This window comes from Macaca thibetana, chromosome 17 (genome assembly GCF_024542745.1).
Source record: "Macaca thibetana thibetana isolate TM-01 chromosome 17, ASM2454274v1, whole genome shotgun sequence".
NCBI classification, from domain to species: Eukaryota; Metazoa; Chordata; class Mammalia; order Primates; family Cercopithecidae; genus Macaca; species Macaca thibetana.
The window spans coordinates 55,763,942-55,786,267 of NC_065594.1; the positions used below are offsets into that span (position 1 = coordinate 55,763,942).

Here is a 22,326-nt window from a genome sequence, read left to right on the forward strand (position 1 = left end):
AATCCCCTCTAGGTTCCAGCCTTAGTTTGCCAGTTTGAAATCTTAGCATTAAGAATTTTTTATTTTCAATGTGTTTATGCTTTGTGGGAAGCAGGGAGAAGCTGAATAAAAAATTGCTGTCTAGATGCCATATTAAGGCATAAGCTAGTTTTGTGATTGATTGATTGATTTAGAGATTGCATTTTGTTCTGTCACCCAGGTGATCATAGTTTACCACAGCCTCAATCTCCTGGGCCCATGCAGTCCTCCTGCCTCGTCCTCCCGAAGTGCTGGGGTTGTAGACATAAGCTATTGGATCTGACCAAGTTCTTTGTTTTGGGATGTCATAAATATTCCTGAAACCTACATCTCCATATCCTTGACTTACAGGCAGTAGGTTCAGGTGTATTCTTTAGCCGTTCATTTCTTCAGTTGATACGTTTGAGAATTACATGTGTGTAGGTAATTAAACCCATCTTTCCTCAGTGCTGAGCCAATAGAGAACCTTTTATAGGAGGGAAGGATGGGAAATACCAGCGTCTTTTCTGCTGGACAACTTCCCACTTGGATTGAGCTTAATGACGGAGCATCGAAGAGAAGGGCCCTTGTCCTCTGTACCTGTGGGCTAACCACATGGAGGACAGAGGACTGCAAGTGGCCTGTGGACAGGCAGCTTTGAAGACAAGGTTAAAGAATAGTTGAGGGTGCAGGCCACATATGAGTGGCCACTTCTGACATTCAGTCTTTCCCAAAGAGGGTGATGTTTGTCACTCCTCCCTCTATGGGCAGAAACAAGGGAGCAGAGTAGAGAGAAGAATGATTTCTTCTTCCAGTGTTCCTGAGAAAACAAATGCTTCTGGGTTGGCATGAATGTAGAGGAGGAGAGAAGGTGATTTTACCCTCTATGTGAAGGCATGGAATATCTTCAGTGCCAAACTTAGGAAGGAAAGCGGAAAAATTGAATTTGTTCTGCTTAAGAATTTAATCTTAGCATTTTACTTGAAATGTTTATGTAAGAGTGAAAACTAGCCAAAAAGGGTGAAACTCTCTGAATTTCAATGCATAGGCACAGAATGGTAACTACTGCCTGTTTGCTAGAGTTGAGAGACATGCCTAATGGGGTGTCTCAGGGTTGAGATTTTACTTGTTTTATTTTGCACTTTAACATCCGTCCTCACAATCTGGAGGAGGGATTAGAAGGCATGCTAATGCAAGTCCCAGTTCATGTCAGTAATTGAAAAAAAAAAAAAAACAAAAACTAATTTTTGCTTAAAGTCCATGGATAGGAGGCAGGAAAACAACTTCCAGATTCTTCTTCATGAAACGTGTGGATACTAGGAGTTTATATGATGAATATGAAACAATCGTCGTTCTCACAGAGGGAAGAGAGGCATATACCCAAAGTATCCTAGTACATGGTAGAAGAGACACGGCCTGTGAGAGACAGTATGTGAGGAAGTGGCTTCACAGCAGAGGTGATGTTTAAACTACATATTTAAGGGCAAATACAATCTTAACAGATCAAGTGGAAGGAGCAAAATATTATTTGAATTAAGATAAACATCCCAGTGATTCTTCCCTTCCTTTGTACTCCTGCTGAGCCTTACAGAGTTGGCCTGTTTTGCAGAGTCATGAGCAGATCGCTCGAGATACTTTGGGCTGGGATCCCCATTGACTGGGCTGTGCACTGGTACTGGTCCGTAGCCTGTTAAGAACCTGGCAGCATGGCAGGAGGTGGGCAGTGGGCAAGTGAGTGTTGCTGCCTGAGCTCCGTCTCCTGTAAGATCAGCGGCAGCATTAAATTCTCATAGGAGCGTGAACCCTACTGTGAACCTCCCATCCAAAGGTTCTAGCTTGCTCTCTCATAAGAATCTAATGCCTGATGATCTGAGGTGGAACAGTTTCATCCCGAAACCATCCCGCCCACCCCGTCTGTGGAAAAATTGTCTTCCATGAAACCTATCTGTTGTCCCAAAAAGGTTGGGGGTCGCTGTTCTGGGTGACAATGTATCCATGAACTGGACCAAAAGACAAATGAATAACTTTGGGACCTGAAGCCTGGGTAGTTTAGATATTTGTTGAGGGTGGAGAAAAGTCCTGTTTTGGATAGAACATACCACAGGGTGGACATACATTTAAAAATGTCTAAAGGTAGCTGGAAAATAGGGGATTGGGTTTAAACAGTAAAAGAAATGTCCGTTAATGTATTCATTCGCATGCTCAAATTGACTTAAATATAAAGAAGTGTATTTCTTTATCTAATAGGAAGTCGAGAAGGCTGATTCATTCAGCAGTTCAATAACGTCATTAAAGAAGCATATTCATGCCGGGCATGGTGGCTCATGCCTGTAATCCCAGCACTTTGGGAGGCTGATCATGAGGTCAGGTGGGCGGATCATGAGGTCAAGAGTTCAAGACCAGCCTGGCTAACGGTGCAACCCCGTCTCTACTAAAAATACAAAAAATTAGCCAGGCGTGGTGGCCTGTGCCTGTAGTCACAGCTACTTGGAAGGCTAAGGCAGGAGAATCGCTTGAACTTGGGAGGCAGAGGTCGCAGTCAGCCAAGATCGCGCCACTGCACTCCAGCCTGGGTGACAGAGTGAGACTCTGTCTCAAAAAAAAAAAAAAAAAAAAAAAAAAAAAAAAAGCATGTTCATCTCAGGCTCTTTGGCCATTCTCATTGTTGTCCTGATCCTGAGGCTAGTTATGACCATAGCTGCAAGACAAGTGAAGGGCTTTATGCTTCCTTGTTATTATCTACTGGAAGAGAGACTGACTGGTTAGTGCTCTCAAGTGTGTAGGAAAACTTCCCAGAAGCTTTCAGCAAAATATTTTTGTTCTCATTGGCCAGACTTGAGTTATTTGTCCATTTTTGAACCAAGGGTAATCCCATTCTCAAGGCAATCATGACCTTCAGTGAAGACCAGCTTACGATCATGTTATTGCTAACCGATGGGAGTGTGATGAAATGAATGTTGGAGTCAACCACAATGTTTACCATTGTTAGGCATCATGAATTATCTAAAAAATATTTACTGAGTATTTGCTTTATGCAAGACTTTGTCTTATTTTCAGTGAGTTTCTTAAACAATATAGGGAGAACAGGAGAGGGGACAAGGATCTTTCCTTCAATTGTACCCAACAAGGATCATGTGTACGAGTAGTTATCTGAAAATTTGATGTGTTCTAGAAAAGATAAAAGATCAGCTTATTGTAACAGGTGAAACATTGGGAACCTGGTAATTTGTGAATGCTTGTAAAGCATGAGGAATATACTTGTTCAAATTTCTTACATAAAAGCTCATGAAAGTAAATCATGAAACTAATACTCATCCTTTTGTGATTAAATTTTAAACACTTTATGGATTTTACATGCCAATATCCCATGGTATTGTTTAATACAGTTTTAAGTGACCTATTAAGTGACTTGAATGTTGTTTGACAACTCTGTGTAAAGCTCTTTGCTACTTTCACTGTAAAGATCCTCAAACCTCTTTATAGAGAAGGATTTTTCACAACAATATTTCTGTGGAAGATTATCATGAATCTTTGCCATTAAAATTCGATTGGAAAGGAAATAGGACTTACTCAAAATTCCCTAGGAGAGGCCCATTAGAATCAGGAAAACAATGCAGCAGTTTTTTTCTACGTTATATCCAGGATTTTAACTTAAGATATTTTTGTGTGCTACTTGCTGTTCCTGGTTTTGCCCCACTCCCCAAAGTGCTTTCTTAGATCTATAATGAATTAGGTGTCACAGACCGACATGCAAGGCATTGATCTCTGTGTTGCCATTTCAGGCTAAAATAGAGAGTTCCCCCTGCATTTGTCAGCAGCTCATTTACCCTTTCGACCTGTTTCACAGCAGCAGGAAAACATCCATCAAAGACGGCCAGAAGGACTCCTGGGTCCAGCCCTCCAGTTATGTATGCTCTTGAATCCAGTCCTACGTTCAAATCAGACTAGCCGTCTAGGATCTCTTAGCCATAGAATGCTGCTTTTGAAGCCATCTCAAGTTTAAATATCTGATCAGGTTTGGAATGTTCACGATGCCTTTATTCTGCATGTGTGAAAGTCTTTCCTCAGGCAGGAAAGACCCTCTAGCCCTCCTGAGTTCTCCTTAGTAGTGTTTGTTGAGTGCTTTCTGTGTACCAGGGTTCTTAGGGATACAGTATTTTCATGCTACCTTGCCAAAATTATGAAAATCAACATTAACAAAGTTATGAAAACTAGCATTAATTTTTCTATACTTGGACTTACTATCTGTTTGGCATTCCATTCCATCTGAAGGCAGGACGCACAAATCTAGTTTTCTCTATTTCTTTTCTACAGCTGCTTCTGATTTAAATCCAGTCAAATCAGAATTTTTCCTCCCTCTCTCCTTCCCCCACTGGTGGCATCTAAGCACTGGTATGTTTGCATGGTGACAGTGTCATGGGCCTGTGGAAGCCCTTTGCTCTCCCTGTTTTTTTTTTTTTTTTTTTTTTGAGACGGAGTCTCACTCTGTCGCCCAGGCTGGAGTGCAGTGGCCCAATCTCGGCTCACTGCAAGCTCTGCCTCCCAGGTTCATGCCATTCTCCTGCCTCAGCCTCCTGAGCAGCTGGGACTACAGGCACCCGCCACCACGCCCGGCTAAGTTTTTGTATTTTTAGTAGAGATAGAGTTTCACCGTAGCCAGGACGGTCTCTATCTCCTGACCTCATGATCTACCCACCTCGGCCTCCCAAAGTGCAGGGATTACAGGCATGAGCCACCACGCCCAGCCTCTCCCTGCTTTTTATAGCGATGTTCGCTGCAGTCCCTATTGATCTGTGTGGTCTTTCTAATAAGTTAGCCTTTCATGACACTCTCCTCTGGGGTGTCCACTTTCCTATCTGGCCCATGGCTAGAAGGTGTCTGCAGCACAGCCTACCCAGTATGCAGTGTCAACACCCATCCCTTCACCCCCAATGTGTGACTTCTTTGGGTCAACAAGCCTGCTCTGTCAGCAAAACGTCATCTCTACCCTTAGATCCTTTACCACACCTACAAAGTCCCTTTGCCACGTGAGGTAACATAGTCATAGGTACCACAGATTAGGAGGAGAACATCTTTGGAGAGACGTGATTCAGCATACCACAGTCACTTTGATATTTACCAACTAAAAACATGAGTATCTTCCCCTCGCTGCTCTGCTTCTTTAAGGGGAGTACATTAATATGATTTTGACTATAAATATTAATGTTTTTCTTAAATTGTCTTTATTATAAATGTGTGCTCATCATGAAGAGATATGAAATGGCACTTGTAATCTCTGTAAGACCTAATTTTCAGTGGGATAGTGATTATTTCAATGACCTCTACAATGCTTGTTTGGTCAGAACATAACTCATTTCTTATGGTTAGTGCTGTCCAAAATGAAGTGCAAGATGATTTATTTATATTTGTAGGAAGAAAGTATTAGTACACTTATGCGTATTTATATGTTTGAAAGTAAAAATTTTAAGTTTTTCTAATCACTCGTGGAAGGATTGACACACATATACCTTTTTGGCTGGGTTTGTCACACGTGGTATAGAGAACATGATATATTCTGAAGGCAAATGGGAGTTCCATACTGTGCAGAGGTTAATACGGGTGCCCTCTCTTGATCATTTGCTTTCAGCATGTTGTGATGTATTGTGGCATCATCTTGCAAGCAAGATGTTTAAAAACTAAGCAGGAAAAACATGAAGAAAAACTCCTACAGTTTTTTTCAGTGATGTTTAAAGTCAAGTAAGATTTCAACCTATCCTGATAGGATATAATATACTATCTGTAATGATAGATGTTTAGAAGCTTCTGATATTTTATTACGTAGTAGCAGATGACAGAGGTGAATACCTTTCTTTGCTCTTCCTTCCTTTAAACTTCCTGAGGTTAAAATGACTGAAATAACATATTGAAAATAACATGGAGATGCCTTTGTCAGCAAATTTTGCTGGAAGATGCACAGAAAACATTGAAGTTCAGAAGAAATGAGTATGAGAACAAATAATTCAGTGTGGGAGGTTTGCTACATAGTGTGTTTGTCCCTATCATAGCTTATGGTATTTGCAAAATTCTGTTGACAAAATACAAGAACTGCTACTATTAATGAGCCATCCAAAGAAAAACATTCCAGAAGACAAATACTAAACAATAAGTTACTTCTTTATTAAAAACTATGATAAAATTGTAAGCTTACTTAACATTGATGGAATAACTATTTTGGAATACAAGGATTCCAGAACAAAGTTTTAGATAGCCTCAGATTTTATCATTACTAACATACTGTTTTTACTGCATAATTTGTTGCTAGTTTTAGCCTTAAAGAAATGGAAGCCAGAACTTTATAAATGTGGTTAATTTTATAAAAACGAGGTCTTTACTAGAGTAGAATAACACTTTGTAATGAGATGAAGAATGACCTTGAACATTTTGTTTTGTTACAAAATTGTGGGGTGGCTTTGTTTTCATTACTTTGGCCATAGTTGAAAATGTTCTGCATTTTTTATTTTTCAAAAAAAGCGCTTTCCAAATGTGTTGAACTTTTCCTTGATAAATGGTTGTCATAGTTTCCCTGACAGATATTTAAAATACAAATACAAACTGAATTATATTTTCTTGCCAGATAAATGTCACCATTTAAAAATAAATAGGAAAACATTTTGAAAGAAATGTGATAGACTGTTTTCAAAATTAGTATTTTAAAAGTTTCCATTGTGGCCGGGCGCGGTGGCTCACGCTTGTAATCCCAGCACTGTGGGAGGCAGAGGCGGGCAGATCACAAGGCCAGGAGAGCAAGACCATCCTGGCCAACATGGTGAAACCTCGTCTCTACTAAAAATATAAAAATTAGCTGGGCGTGGTGGCGTGCACCTGCAGACCCATCTACTCAAGAGGTTGAGGCAGGAGAATCGTTTGAACCTGGGAGGCAGAGGTTGCAGTGAGCCGAGATCGCGCACTCCAGCCTGGTGACAGAGCCAGATTCCATCTCAAAAACAAACAAACAAACAAAAAAAGTTCCCGTTGTTATACATTTTTTGCAAACAAACTATTTCATGCATAAAAATTCTCATCAGAAATTAATATGTTTAAAACTATTTTCAAATGATATATTTTATCAGGGTTTGAACAAATTTATGAGAATATACACAAAAGGAAGAGTCAGTGACTATCGTGGAATGGAAATTTACTAGCTCATTTTTAACAAAGCCTCAGCTCAACTGGTAGACGCCATTGAGTAATGAGTGCCAGGATTTAGTAAACCAGCCGCAGACCAACTCTTTTTACCTAATTTTTGTATCTACATTCCTTTGTGATAGCCATGCAGACCAAGGATGCCCACACACTAGCTCACAACCAAGTCTCCATTCTTGATCAACCAAGATATTTTGTAAAAATAAAGACTATTAATCATACTATGTTTGCAAAAAAAAAAAAAAAAAAAAAAAAAAAAAGAAAACCCATCAATTTTGAAGGAGGCACGTTTGTTCTTTTATAAAGCTTATAAATAGTGAAAATACTGCTTTTATCTTTATCTCTTTTTTACCTTTTTAGCGTAGTTTAATGATATACACAAAATGTAGTGTTGTATAAGATTTATACATAAATATGCATATTGGGGGCCTATATGCATCTGTATTTGTTTTAAACCGAAATGTCTTATTTAAAAAGATGAGATGAAAAGGTTTAAAGTCCTCGCAATGGAAAGCCAAAATAGTGAAGTAAACTGATGAAGGTGCCTTTTAATTCCCTGTCGAGTCTTCCCATCTTACATCCTTGTAATGTATCTTTATGACTCCATGTGAAGGGGATTGCATTAAAACACATTTGCATCTTTGGAGAATTGGAGCGTTAGCCGTAGGATGCACTCTTTTGCTTGTTTCGTTATACCTGTAGTAGAATCTTAAACCCTTACACACGAGTCTCCATTTGAAAAGCTGTTGGTGATCAGATAAAACACTGTCTCCCCTTAATTTTGTTTTTATTTATTTATTTTTCCACAAAAAGCTGTTTGTCTTCCAAGTCCTTGAGGGTTCAATTCAAGTTTTCTAATTATTTTGCATTGTCTTTCTGACAATTAGCACTTAGAACGTGGGACAGGATGGTATAAAAGGTGAAGACAGCAGTTAAAGAATGACACTATCTGAGGCTTAGTGGCTTCCTGCACATGTAACCTTGATGGCCTTACTTTTCCTCCCTGTGCCTCAATTTTTTCACATGTAAAACAAAAGTGAAACAGGAATCACTAGTAGCACCTCTCATGAGCTTCTTGTGACCAGGAACTGAGTAAATTCACTTGAAGCTCTTGGAAAGGTGGCTGGTGAATAGAAACAATAGATGTTAACTCTTAGCTTTTTGTAAGAAGTAATTCCTATGCTGTTTTCTACAAAACTTTATTTCTGCTTTCCAGATGAAACAGGATTGACCCCATTTTAGAAAAATCAACAATAAATGGCACTTAATGAGACTATGTTCCTAAATCTGCATTTCTTTGTGAGAATTTTGATTTTGCAGGTTCTTCGTATTCATAACACTAGGTGGCAGTGTTAGCACAGACGGGGGAAAAATACTGCAGGTTTCCCCATTCCCCCATTTCCCTTTCCAGTTTTATAACTTTTTAGACAGCCTTTGAACCACTGATCAGTCCATATTAGTAGTCTGGGGACACCCCAGTGCCGAGTCCTACAGGACACTGGCTGAGGGATTAACAGGACATTTCAATGATCATTGCCTCGTAGGAGCAAATGTGGTCCGTTGCGATGCGAAGAAACTACCTCCTAATTTCTCTATCAGGGGCTTGCACAAGGCTGTTTTTCTGCACAAAAGCTGAATTAGGAACGCTTTAGCTCACTATGCAGAGGCCTGGAGAGTCCTTGATTTTCCTGGAGCGAGCTGGCAGCTTTGACAGAGGCTGTCACGTTTTAGGAATCTCAATGGTCCCCCAGAAAATAAGCCAACGGCCTTGGGCGGGTGGGATTTTGCTGAAGTCATTTCTTTGTGACACTGTGGGAGAGGAAAGTATTTGCCAGGTCACTGGGGTCCTGACTTTAAAATCTGCCAGTTTTTACACTAAAATGTTTATTCTTTTTAGATGATTACCCGGAGCTCCTCTGAGAAAAATAGGAGTAGATTGCTGCAATTACCATGGGTTAAAATGAAAGATGGGATGACCTGGCTGTACAGAGGCATAGGGACTCAGGCAGATGAGAACTCCTGCTCCTTCTCTGAATCGGATTTTCCTGACTGTAGAGCCCAGATCAACCCTTCCATTCCATCGATTTGGGTCTCTCTCTCTCTCTCTCTATATATATATATATAGATCTATCAATTTATCATGCCTCCATAAATCTGCATGCACACATGTACATATATACACACACACATATTTTTGTTTATTCATTCAACCTGTAAATATTTGAGTGCCCACTGTGTGCCAGTTACTGATCTCAACAACACAGATGAAGCAGTGAACAAAACAGATAACGTCGCCCCTCTTATGGAGCTTATATTATATTGTAGTGGGGGGACACATCAGGTGGTAAACACTGTGAAGTAAAGTGATATAAAAGGATAGAGAGTGGTGAGGAATACAGGGGATTCTATTTATTTTGTTTTATTTTTAATTTGTATGGATACATAATAGTTGTACATATTTATGGTACATGGGATGTTTTGATACAAGCATACAATGTGTAATGTCAAATCAGGGCAATTGGGGTATCACCTCAAGCATTTATTATTTCTTTGTGTTGGGAAAATTCCAATTCCACTCTCTTAGGTATTTTTAAATGGGCAACAAGCTATTGTTGACTATAGTCACCCTATTGTGTATTTCTATCTAACTGTATTTGTACCCATTAACCATCCCCATTTTATCCTCCCCACAGCCCTTCCCAGTCTCGGGTAACCATTATTCTTCTCTCTATCTCCATGAGTTCAATTGTTTTAATTTTTAGCTCCCACATATGAGTGAGAATATGTAAAATTTGTCTTTCTCTGTCTGGCTTATTTCACTTAACATATTGTCATCTAGTTCCATCCAAATTGTTGCAAATGACAACATTTCATTCTCTTGTGTGGGTGAAAAATATTCCACTGTGTATATGTGCCACATTGTCTTTATCCATTCATCCATTAATAAACAGGCTGATTCCCTGTCTTGGCTATTGCGAATAGTGCTGCAATAAGCATGGGAGTGCATCTCTCTCTTTGATACACTGATTTCCTTTCTTTTGGATATATACAGTGATATATATATTCTTTTGGATATATATATTCTTTTGGACATATATATTCTTTTGGATCCAGCAGTGAGATTGCTGGATCATATGGTAGTTCTATTTTTTAGTTTTTTAAAGTAACCTGCATACTGTTCTCCACAGTGGCTGTGCTAATTTACATTCCCTCCAACAGTGTACGAGGGTCCTAGGGGATTCTATTTTAGATAGGAATTTGCTTGGGAAATTGAGTATGCTGATGTCTTAGCAGAAACCTGAATGAAGTGAAGCAGTGAGATGTGCACCTTTCTAGGGGAAGAATATTCCAGCCAGAAGGAAGAGCACACAGGTGCTCTGAGGACATCGGTGGGTAAGACTTGGGGGCAGGCAGGGGCAGATACAGATTGATGGAATCTGAAACTTAATTAAAGTCTGTCACCCTCTTTAAGAGAGAATACAAACTTAGGTGCAAATGTGAATATTTAGAATAAGAAAATCCCATGAAATCACAAAATTTAAAAAGCTGATAAACTGTGTATGCATAGTCCAGTAAGGCATTTTTATTCATTAACTGCCTGACACATCTGTGTCACTTTTCCTACAGTTTTGCCTACACACTCTGCTTCTTCACAGGTTTCTGATGGATAATAGATAATTTAGTCTTTCTCTTAGCATAGTTGAGCCAAATATTGACAGTTTACGCATTTCTTTCAGCTTTACGCTTCTTTTTGGTTATGCCATGTAAATTTCTACGATTTTCAAAATTGGGAAAACCATCTTAGAAATTTTCTTTGCATGTGAGCTGTAATATTTGGAAGAATTTTCATGGATTAGCTTCTGATTTTGTTCATTTCAAATCTTGTTTTCTTCTACTGCTGAACGCTTCTAAAGCTGGCTGCCATGTTCATAACTCATTTGACTTATGCCTTACATCTTCATATCACAATATTGCAGGGAGGGTCAGCACAGAGAGGGACAGGCATTTCCTTGAAACCGTTTCCGTTCCTATGTAAACCAATACATAGAAGCGACTGCAAGCCACATGACTGTATCCCACTCACACAAATGACACATCTTTAAATCAACTTCCCTTCTCCAGGTCCTACAAACGCCCACGGCCACCCCACTGCCTTCTGACAAGAAGGAAGATCTAATAGAGGCAAAGTAGAAATGAAAAGAGGCAGAGATGTCCACTGATTGTGGTTAAGATATTTTTCTTTTGCAAACTTTATAAACTCTTATGACTTTGTCAATGCATTACTGTCCAAGTAAGGGGCCTACCCCTTAAGCTTCATGAGCTCCATGGCAATCCACCTCTGGGGGAACAGGAAGATACTCCTGCCCTACTGTTAAGTCATTGAGGGAAAGGAGGTCTGGAGCATAGGATTTGTTTGGGAGATTAACTTAATATAACTCAGTTGTTCAAAACATACTGAACAGACCATAGCTAACAGATTTCCCGTCTTTTACCTTTGTGCTTCACCAACATGTATGTCATGAAACCATGGCATAAAAAGACCGCAGCTTTGGGAGTGATGATTTCACTGAAAGTGCAGTGGTGGATAAAGGGGAAGCAGGGTTAGGTAATTTCACTGGTAAGTTACTAGTCATTTTAACATTGAAATATTTTTAAAAATATAATTCTCATTTGTAAAGTATGCAGATTGCATGTGACTTTTTTTCTTTTTTTTTTCGAGATAGGGTCATGCTCTGTCACCTAGGCTGGAGTGCAATGGAACATTCTCAGCTCACTGCATCCTCAGCCTCCCAGAGGGTTCAAGCCATCCTCCCGCCTCAGTCTCCCAAGTAGCTGAGACCACAGGTATGCATGACCAAACTTGGCAATTGTTTTTTCTTGTAGTACAGATGAGGCTCTTACTATATTGCTCAGGCTGTTCTTGAACTACGGGCTCAAGCAATCCTCCCACCTTGGCCTCCCAAAGTGCTGGGATTACAGGTGTGAGCCACTGTGCCCGGCAGCATATGACTTTTTTTTTTTTTTTTTTTTAAGCTAAAACAAACTTCCAGGAGAATTTGTCCCTTGCAATGGCCTGGTTTAGGGACATCACCTCTTCTTCAGTTAGGGTTTCTTCAGTAGAGAAATGTAGAGAAGTTGCATCCTATATAGACTATGACCCCTTGTCTAGAAAGGTGACACTTCTGACAACACTGGAGCTGACAAGTTTTCTTCCTAGTTATGGTTATTTGCATGATTTATTTGTGGGATGAGAAATTATCTAGGAGAGAGGCTAAGAGTGCAGGTTCTGGCACCGAATTTCCTGTACCGGACTCCACTGCTCACTCCTTGGGTGAGGAATCTCTCTGTGTCTCAGTTTTCTTTATCTGTAAAATGGGGATCATAATAGTACTACACAGATCATGCCGTTGTTATGAGCATTCCCTAAATTAATTTTGGATGTAGGACAGTGACTTGGTACAAAGTCAGTGTTCAGTCCTTGCCAGCTACTTTATTTTTTTTAATTGACAAGTAGTAATTATAGGTATTTATGGGATACCATGTGATGTTTTGATGTATGTTTACCTTGTAGAATGATGAGATCAAGCTAATTAAAAATCCATGGCCTAACATATTTATTTTTTTGTGTGTGCAGGGAAAACATTTCAAATCTACTCTTTTAGCAATTTTGAAATATACAGTGCATTATTATTAACTATAGTCGTCATGCTGTGCAATAGATCACTGAAGCTTATCCCTCCTGTCCAACTGAAACTTTGTACTCTTTGAGGAACGTTATCTCCTTTCCCCATTATCCCTCCCCCAGCCTCCCGTACCCCCAGCCAGCTACTTTAATGATCTCTCCGTGTTTCTTCTCAGCCTTTCCCTTCTGTTATCCTCAGTCTGTGCTGGTAAGAGAATTAGCTGAAATTCATGGTGCCACTTCTGGAACATGTAAAAAGGCTCAACTAATCAAGATGGGATGTGTCACCAGGCCTCATAAGGGCCACGGTCATATTTTTAAAAATTGTCTTAGAGCAGAAATGTTTTCCCCAAATAAAATCATAAAAAGTGTGGATGCTTAGGTTGAACCAGAGAATCAGGGGGCCCGCAGAAGCCCAGTCTAGTATCACCAACCCTCTCTTGCAGGGTCCTGAGAACCCTCCAACACCTTATTGTTTCATAGAACACAGTTTGAAAAGCCCTAAAACTTGGCAAATTCTCTTTCCTAAATTTCAAAAGAAAAGGCAGGTATTTGTCTAAATACAGCCAGGCCATCCTGTCATGTTAATGAGGCTGGATTTACTAAGGGCAATTTACTCACCGATAAATCTGCAGAGCTGTGTTTGAGGTTGGCTTTAATCTTGTCTACCAACCAAACCTCTCACCAAAATTTCAAATTGACTGACTTGAGTTTCATCTCTAGTTTCTGCCTTGCTTATTTGTATGGTTTTAGGGAAGACAATAAAGGAAAGAAATTGAGGGTTGGTTGCTTTCATTTTAGATTCCACTAACATTTATTGAACGTCTAGACCCTGTGACATGAACTCTCATTATTAACCTGTAAAGTGAGTATTTATATTTTAAGATGACTAAAGTGAGGCTCACAGAGGTTAAAAGCCTTGTTCATAACAGAACTGAAATGAGTTACAGACTTTTTTTAACCCAAAGTTGTAGATTTTTATACCCACTGTATATTGCAATGTGAAAATGGTAACATCTTGCATTTATATAAAGCTCTGTTATGTATAAAACAACCTTTCCTTTTGAAAATCTTGCCATTTGGAACTCAGATATAGTTCTTTTTTTTTTCCTTTTTTAAAAAAACTAATTATTGGTTCTCAAACTAAAGATGACAAAATCTAGTCTGTGAAAATCAGTCAAAAACCAAAGACCACTTAAGAGATGTACCTGGGATTCAAACCAGTTCATCTGGCAGCAAACCATTCCCAGCCCACTACACCCCAGAGTGACAGCCTTTACCTCTTGTATCCAACCTCAGCCACTTTCCTGGTAAAGTGTGTGCTTGGTGACCCCTAAATCAGGATTTTAAAAATATGCATCACCTTGGCTTCTTTTGCTCCATGGGAGCCCAGCCCTCTCTGATCATAAGCACCGCAAGCTTCCCTTTATTTTTCAACAATCGTTTCATTTATGCCTGGCTCCAGGTGGCAGGAGGGCTGGCTGTTTAAACTCTTTCATGACAAAGGAAAAAGAGCCTTATTGCCTAAGAGAGGTGATGGGAGGGAGATAGTACTTTGTATCCATTAAATGTCCAGCCTAAACTAACCTCGGATCTCTGAAGCCCTGCTGTGGTTAGAAAATAACATGAAGAGGAGTGCCAAGACCTGGATTCCAGTACCGCCTTTTAAAACACTGTTATCTTGGGGAAGTCACTTTACCTCTTCAGCCCTTGGGTTTCTGGTCAATAAAATGAGATGTTCGGACGCATGCCTGAAGTGGGCTTTTCTCACCACTAGGGGGCAGGCAAATACAACTCCTGGGTGCTTCTGTAGCTCACTCAAGGGTAAATAACGAAAAGTTTTAATACAAACTTAAAAATTAAAAAAAAAAAAAAGTAAAATAAAACCCAGGGCTTCTGATAGGGCCTTTGAGTACTCTCAACTCTAGCCCTTCATGTTATTTGGGTTCAATTACATGCATTGCATGCCACAATAATGTCTAGCATTTGTTGAGAGCTTACTGTGTGGAAGCTTACTCTACGGAACGTGTTACCTTTAATCCCCAGGACAACTGTGCAAGGTGGGCATGATCCACGTTTTACCCGGAAGGATCCTGAGGCTCACGGAGGTCATGTAGCCTGACAAAGGTTACCCAGCTAGCAACTGGCAAAGCTAGGAGGTAGTGCAGATCTGATCACTTCTAAGCCAGACTCTGCATTTATATTTTGCTGGTTCCCATAGTTCCTCTCTCTCACAGCCCCCTGGGTGTGTGCATATGGTCCACTCCATCACTACAGTCATGAAGGATAATGCCATGGAAACATTTTTCTCTGTGTTTGAGTGATTCTGATTTCATGAAATGATAGAAATTATAATTATGTTAAATATTGTCAGAACATTATTTCTGGAATAGTACATGATTAACTTGTATTGTCTCCATTCATCCCACAGAGCTCTGGGGCCCACATTCAACACTCCTTTGTTCTTCCTGGAGGCTGTTCTCCACCAGCGCCTCTCCTATTCTCTCTCCCTGAAGCTTACAGCTACAAATGCCCATAGGAATCAACACAAACTCTCCCATCCAGCCTCTATTGTTTGCCATTTGCCCCTTCCCATCTCACCTTGGCTAAGGTTTTGCTTTGACCTGCTATTTCCAGTTATATCAATCAATGTATGTTTCTTAACAGTAGCCACCATTTGAACTATTCTCTCATAGTTGCCATATTCAGTTACTTAGTATTTTTAACATCACATTGAAAATGTATCCTTCAAAATACTTTCATTGAATATCATTACCAAACTCTGAACATGACTTTGCTTAACTTTTATTTTCTATTTTATTAATTTAATCACCTTGTATTTTGCCTCTCAGATCTCTTGTTTCATGTGCTTACAGTGTATTCCTAACTAGATGCAAATTTCTTGAAATCACTGGTATTTGATTTCTCCAAGTATTTAGTTGAGTATTAATAATAAAGTACTGAGCTGGATGCCATTTCTAATCCTAATTAATGAGGCAGGAAGCCGATCAGGTGCATCATTTCATAGCTCAGTCAGTCATCAAATATTAAGTGCCCCCTGGGGAATATTGTGGGAACCTATAATGTTCCAAATTCTATGCTTTGTGCTTTAATACATGGTCTCATATCATTCTCCCAAAAACCCAGTGGAGAAAACACCATTATTATCATTCACAATTAACAAGTGAGATAGCCAATAAAGGAAGGAAATAAAGGAAGGAAATTAACAAGTGAGATGGCCAACAAGTGAGATGGCCAAGTGAGATGGCCAAGAGTCTTATTCAAAGTCACAGTGCTGACCAGGGTGGGATTTAAATACAGGGAGTCTGACCCCAGCTAAAGCTCATGACTTTAATCACTCCTGTATCCCACCTTATATCCAGACTTTGGCACTGTTTTGTCTTGAGGTTGCAGAACTGGGGGTTAGGAGAAGGTACGGGAGTAATAATGGGGAAAGTCATGAGAATGGAACTGGGTAGCTGGGTGGAAGTCTTCTTATTCCACAGTGTGACTCTCCCTGTAACCACAAACATCTTGAAGCAGTAAATTCTAAATTTCATGAAATGCTTCAGGGTCAAGTCCTTACAGAAACTCTGGGAAAAATTCAAAGTAGCTCAAGAAGGTGCAAAGTCTTAGTGAAAATTCTGATTTTATCTAGATTTACTAAAGAACTGGGTGCGTCAGCTGTGAGCAAAAGTTACTAGTTTGGTCACCAGTCTTTAAAACTAAACCAAACCAAAGCAAACAACAAACAACAGAAAACATGTATCACTTTGAATTAAAATGACTCAATGAGAGAACATGTTGATGTCAAACAAAGGTAAAGTTCCCAGCTGAGGATCACTAGGCTTCTGCGGTCTTCCCAGATCCACTGCTACATGGTCACTGTGAGAACTGCTTGTGACCTTGGGAGTGCACAAAGGCTGGTACTCTTCTTTATCCTGTCCCTTGTTTCTTTGCATCTGTCATAGTCGCTGCAGAATAGCAAGTCTATCACTCACAATGGCCACAAATCAGAACAGATGATCATTACAAACAACCCATGTGGACAGCAAATGCCAATTAATTATTAGATCTGGCTAGTCCAAACATGTGCTGTGCTGTTTCTCTGATTGCTAGCAAAGAAAGAAGAGGTGGGCTGTGGGCTAGACTTCAGGTAGCATGGAAGACTAGGGTTGGCCACTGACATTGGCAAATCTGGTAGGTTTTCAGAAAAATACCAGAGGGTGATTAGAGCATATGGGACATTCTAAAAACAGAAAGTCAAGTAAGTGGTACCCAAACCTCTCTAATTATTGGAATTACCTCATGGGTTAAATAAATACAGATGCTAGGCTCTATCTATTACCTATTGAAACTTTAGTCATGGGAGATGAGAAGATGCATTAAAAAGCAAAAATTCCCCATGTGATTTTGTTAATCATTTTGAGGAACAATTTATTTGAGGACACGTTTCATAATTGGTCTTTACTTGTTGTTTTTGAAACTTTTGCTATTTCTTGGTGGAGATCCAGGACTGTTTTCTTGGTTACAAAGGTCAATTAGTCAAGCAATGGAATAAGTGGACCAAGCATTCAGGATTTATACTGTGTGTGTGTGTGTATGTGTGTGTGTATGTGTGTGTGTGTGTGTGTGTAATGTATTTAAAATATGACTTAAGGTCTATAATTAAGCCCAGTGAAAATGTAGTATTTTAGTGTTTGGTTTTATGCTACATTTCATGTGTGAAATGATAATGATTATAATATAATAAAAATGATCATACTCAGAACCCATCTCAACAGTGTCAATTACGCATCATTGCCAAGTGCATGGCTATGGTAGGTTGCTTCAGCTTCTTTCTTTCCTTCTAGGTAGAGATAATTGCAATTTATTGTATTCTAAGCATAGTATCTTATAGACTTTTCAAATATTGAAAAAGACCAGTACAATTTGCATAATGACAATTGCCCTTTCCCCAGGTTTTCTCTCGTAGGGCAGCGATTTTTGAGTCCATAGATGGGCCAGTAGGAAGTCTATACTGAAATCAGCGTTGTGCCTGTAAGTTTGCTTGGGGATCACCTCAATAAACTCTGGGACATATACTTCTTTCTTCAGAAAAATCGGTCATATTTTTCTGGCATGGAGCCAGTTGTAAGACAAAGGACTATGTCACTGGTTATAGCACTATTTCTGAACTAAGCAATACAGAATGTTCTTAATTGACAGAAAGTGATAAAAAATAAATATAATGACTAGATATCCATGTGTGCATCAGAGGCTCTGATGCAGATGAACCAGTGTTGGAGATTCTGTGATTGCTTTAAAAATAAACTCAAAATAATTTGAAAAAAACATAAAAGCTGCAATTCTCAATTAGGTGTCTTTAAAGTAAGTATTGGAATGGAAAGGAAATTTTAATTTAAAAAAATAAAAATTCCTAATAAAAAGTATATGTTTACTATGAAACACCTAAGTAAGAAATTATTTAATAGGCATTTCTTGGGAAACAAAACTTTAAAAAAATAGACACAAAAAGGTATAAATGGAATAATAAAATTTTGAAAGAATAAAAGTGTTGAAAAGTGTGCTTCAAATGTTCATTACCCAAAAAGAAACTGGGTTCCTTGTATCCAATTTTATTTTTAACATAAACTTGATCATATCATTTAGAATAGTGGGTCTCAACTTTCTGAAGGCACAAAACTTCATTTATTTTCCAGTAACCTCTACATAATCGTATCTGTACTTTTATCATGTAATGATTGTGGCAATGCATAATTAGAAAATCATAATGAATTTAATAGCACTTCAAATAATTGTTATTTCATAAATCAGAGCAGTGCATATGAATCATATAAATTTTAAAACAGTAGCAGCTATACGTGCAAGACATTTATGCAATCTATAGACATTGTTTGAGTATATATGCTCTGAAAATATGGATTCTTCTATCCCTTCTTGTATTAATTCTCCAAATCTCCAGGGTACTCATGGCCCACATATTTGGGATTATTATAGAGTAAAAACAAGAATAATGAATGATTTGTTAACCTCCCCCAGAAATGTGTCATCAAAGGCCTCCAGGCTGAAAAGTATTCTCTCCTACTGAGGTCTGCACTGAGCACCACTTACATCCGATGGAGCCCATCTTGCTGACCTGGATCCCTGGCCACATGTGTCTGAACAGTATGATGTGGAAGAGAGCCAGAGAAGGGGAGCCAGTTGCTAGTGCTGAATGAGGATTTGGGGCTAATCATTTTGTCTCCCTTTTTATTTGCTAAATTAAGACTCCAATGCTCTTGTTATTATCCTATTATAGGATACTGAGAGGAATAAAGTTAATAGGAAGGAGCAATCAGAAAGCTTTGGCTGAAAAGAATGATTTAAACCACCGGAGAAAACTTGTCCAATTATGAAGAAAGAAGTGGAACCGATGTAAACTTTTGGGTTTTTCTGTTTGTGTAAATCAATGACAAGGGGTCTGGAGCATGCAATTTTCTTCCACGTATGTTATTCTTTCACAAGCAGATAGAAATAAAGGCACCCAGCCTGCAGGAGAAAGTTTGGAATAGCGGGTCTGAAATAACTCTGCTTGTTGTTTACCCTCTCCTGTGGCTAGCCTGACCTATAAATCATGCTTTAGATTCCGGCTGAACCTCCCCCAGTGCTATGCAATACTCGGTACTCAGTGGTGTGTAAAAATTCTTTGGAAGTTGCTTAGATGAATATATAATAACTTTTCATACATTCAAAATACCATTTATTTAACTCACAAGAGAGGAACTCTAATCATGGCAATATTAAGTACTATAATGAACCACGGGGTAGCAGATGGGCCCTGGGGTAAACAGTTTCTGTACTATTGATTTACTTATTTGATTTCCTTGTGAAACGTTCATGACCTGAACCATTGCTGTAGAATACAAATGCAGGTTTTCTATCCAAGTCAGGCATTAAGATTATTTCTTTAAAAGAATCTGAGTGTTCTCTGGCAAGCCAAATGAAGACTAGTTAGTGTCTTGGGCCCTGGAAGTCAGTGTTTTGCAGTTTGATCAGGTTTGTGAGAATGATTTCTCTATAGAGAGTGCCACAACTTCTATCAAGACACCATCCATATTATTTCATTTCTAGAAACTTCCATTTAGAGCTCACTATCTGCATGACATTCTGTTGCATATATGTTTGTGATCTGAAGATAGTAAGATATGATTCCTATCCTCAAAGAAATACACAATATTTACAATAGCCATATGGCTACAGAAGACAATCAAACATATAAGATGCAAGCTTAAATGCCTCGGGGCCCAGGCAGAGAGTGTCAATGTGTGGAGCTGCCTGCTATACGACAATAGGGAGTGATGGGGACTGTGCCCGACTGGGACAGTTCAAATTCATATTTAAAAACACTGCTCTGCTGGTCAAGGAAAAACATACATGGGGGTACATTAACTCTTGAACTCTTTTTGGGTGCACATACTCTTGTTCCAGTGTCTAGCAGCTATGTGAAGTTGACTTAATTGACACAATTTTGCAAATAAGATAGAGGCTCTACAAGGTCAAGGTCTTGGCCAAGGTGACTCAGTTAAGTAGGAGGGCAAAGATAAGAAGTTGAAATTCTATGGACCCAAGCCTGGTTATTTTTTTAAAAAACTAGCAGGGGCAGGAAAAAGCCAGAAATGGTAACTAATTATTTTGCATGTACTCACTTTTCTGATATCTGACTCATTATTCAAGGGCTCCTCCAGTGAATTTGTCTTGCCAGTTTCCCCATATTTTCATACAGCATTAAAGAACACAGTAAATGTGAGTGATCCTTCATAATCAACATGCTTCTGATATGTCAGGGGTCTCTAGGTTACATTCAATATATTCATGGATTTGCTTTCCAAAGACAGGATGATGTTGCTGGGTAAAATAGATTCATGAAAAAAGGGAGCTTCTACCCTCTGAGCAGGCTGGTCTATCCGGAGTGGACTCAACACAGAGCTACAGATTTCTAGGGATTTCTGAGCAGGATGCCCAAAATGAGTATAGGACTTGAGGTCTTATCTTCAGGTCAAACAAAAATATGGACTTTGGAATTAAGAAAAGCTAGATACAAAACCTCTGGTCCTGGGTGACTTCGAGGAATCTGATTAAACCTTTGATATCAACTTTGTTGTTTGAAAATGAAGAAAAATATATCATGGGGGTTAAATAAGTGCATATAGTTAAGCCAGGTGTTGAGTGCAGTTATTAATATTAGGGAATCAAAGGTATTCAATAATGCTGGTTCTCATCTCTCCATCTTTCTTTCCCCCAGCTTTGTATCCAGTGGAGGAGGCTTGGGCCCATGCTGGTAAAATGAGAAGTTAGGGGAGGATGTCCTCAGAGAACTGGAAGATCACGGTCCTCATTGTCACAACCCATACAGTGTTGATAGGGACAACATATGCCTTGGAATGTTTCAAATACTTTGCCACAGTTAAGGGACACCGAACAGCAGCTCAGTTTTGGAAAACAAAGTGGAATTTCTGGAAACTGCTAGCATAAAAGCTTTGACAGGGTCGCATGCAGATTAGCATAATTTTTATTACATTTTCTATTTTAGTACTGTGAGATACTAATTTGGATTTCATTGTGCCCATTGAGCGGCTTTTGTTCTTTGGCTGTGAGTTTAATTATTTAGTTATTTATGAGTGCATCTGGGCATAAGTGCCACAGTTTTATTTCGGTGACAAATTTATGGTCAGTGAATTTTAGTAATTAATGAATAAATTATTTCTCCTCCATAAATGCCTCTGCAATTTGTGATTTTCATAACAATTCATAATACTTAAGAAAAGTTCTTTATTAGTTGAAAAAGCCAATGCTAATGGAATCAGGAAAGGGAGATTTCAAATTGCTTTAATTAACTGTATTAATTAGTATTCAACATGTGTAAGATATTGAATTGGCTTTAGTTGTCTCTCTTAGCATTTAGTTGCCTAAAATCTGTCTAAGATATGAATATACTGTGTTAAAATAAATTCTAATTCTTTTGTGAAGTAAATGGCAAGAATAAAAGGCTCTCCTTTATAATCTTTAATTCATGGTGTACCCTCGAGTCCTTGAAATTTGCCAAAGATAAAAAATTTGCATATATAAACAAATGCATATATCAGCATTCTAAAAAAGAAAATCATAAGCCACTTTGTAATGTGATTTGAAGGAATTAGGGAAGTTTACAACAGTTTGTATGTTTCAAATTTTTTTTTTTTTTTTTTGAGACGGAGTCTTGCTCTGTCACCCAAGCTGGAGTGCAGTGGCGCGATCTCGGCTCACTGCAAGCTCCGCCTCCCGGGTTCAGGCCATTCTCCTGCCTCAGCCTCCCAAGTAGCTGGGACTACAGGCGCCGCCACCACACCGGCTAATTTTTTGTATTATTAGTAGAGACGGGGTTTCACCGTATTAGCCAGGATGGTCTCCATCTCCTGACCTCGTGATCCACCCGCCTCGGCCTC

General features: G+C 39.1%; 1 long non-coding RNA gene across 1 annotated transcript; it reads left to right on the forward strand.

Annotated features, from left to right (window-relative positions):
* Positions 1 to 9,062: 9,062 nt before the first annotated feature.
* Positions 9,063 to 21,911, forward strand: LOC126940523 (uncharacterized). The gene is made up of 4 exons (XR_007720783.1): positions 9,063 to 9,268; positions 11,720 to 11,797; positions 11,904 to 12,024; positions 21,147 to 21,911. It is a non-coding gene; the product is annotated as an uncharacterized LOC126940523 (long non-coding RNA).
* Positions 21,912 to 22,326: the final 415 nt, after the last annotated feature.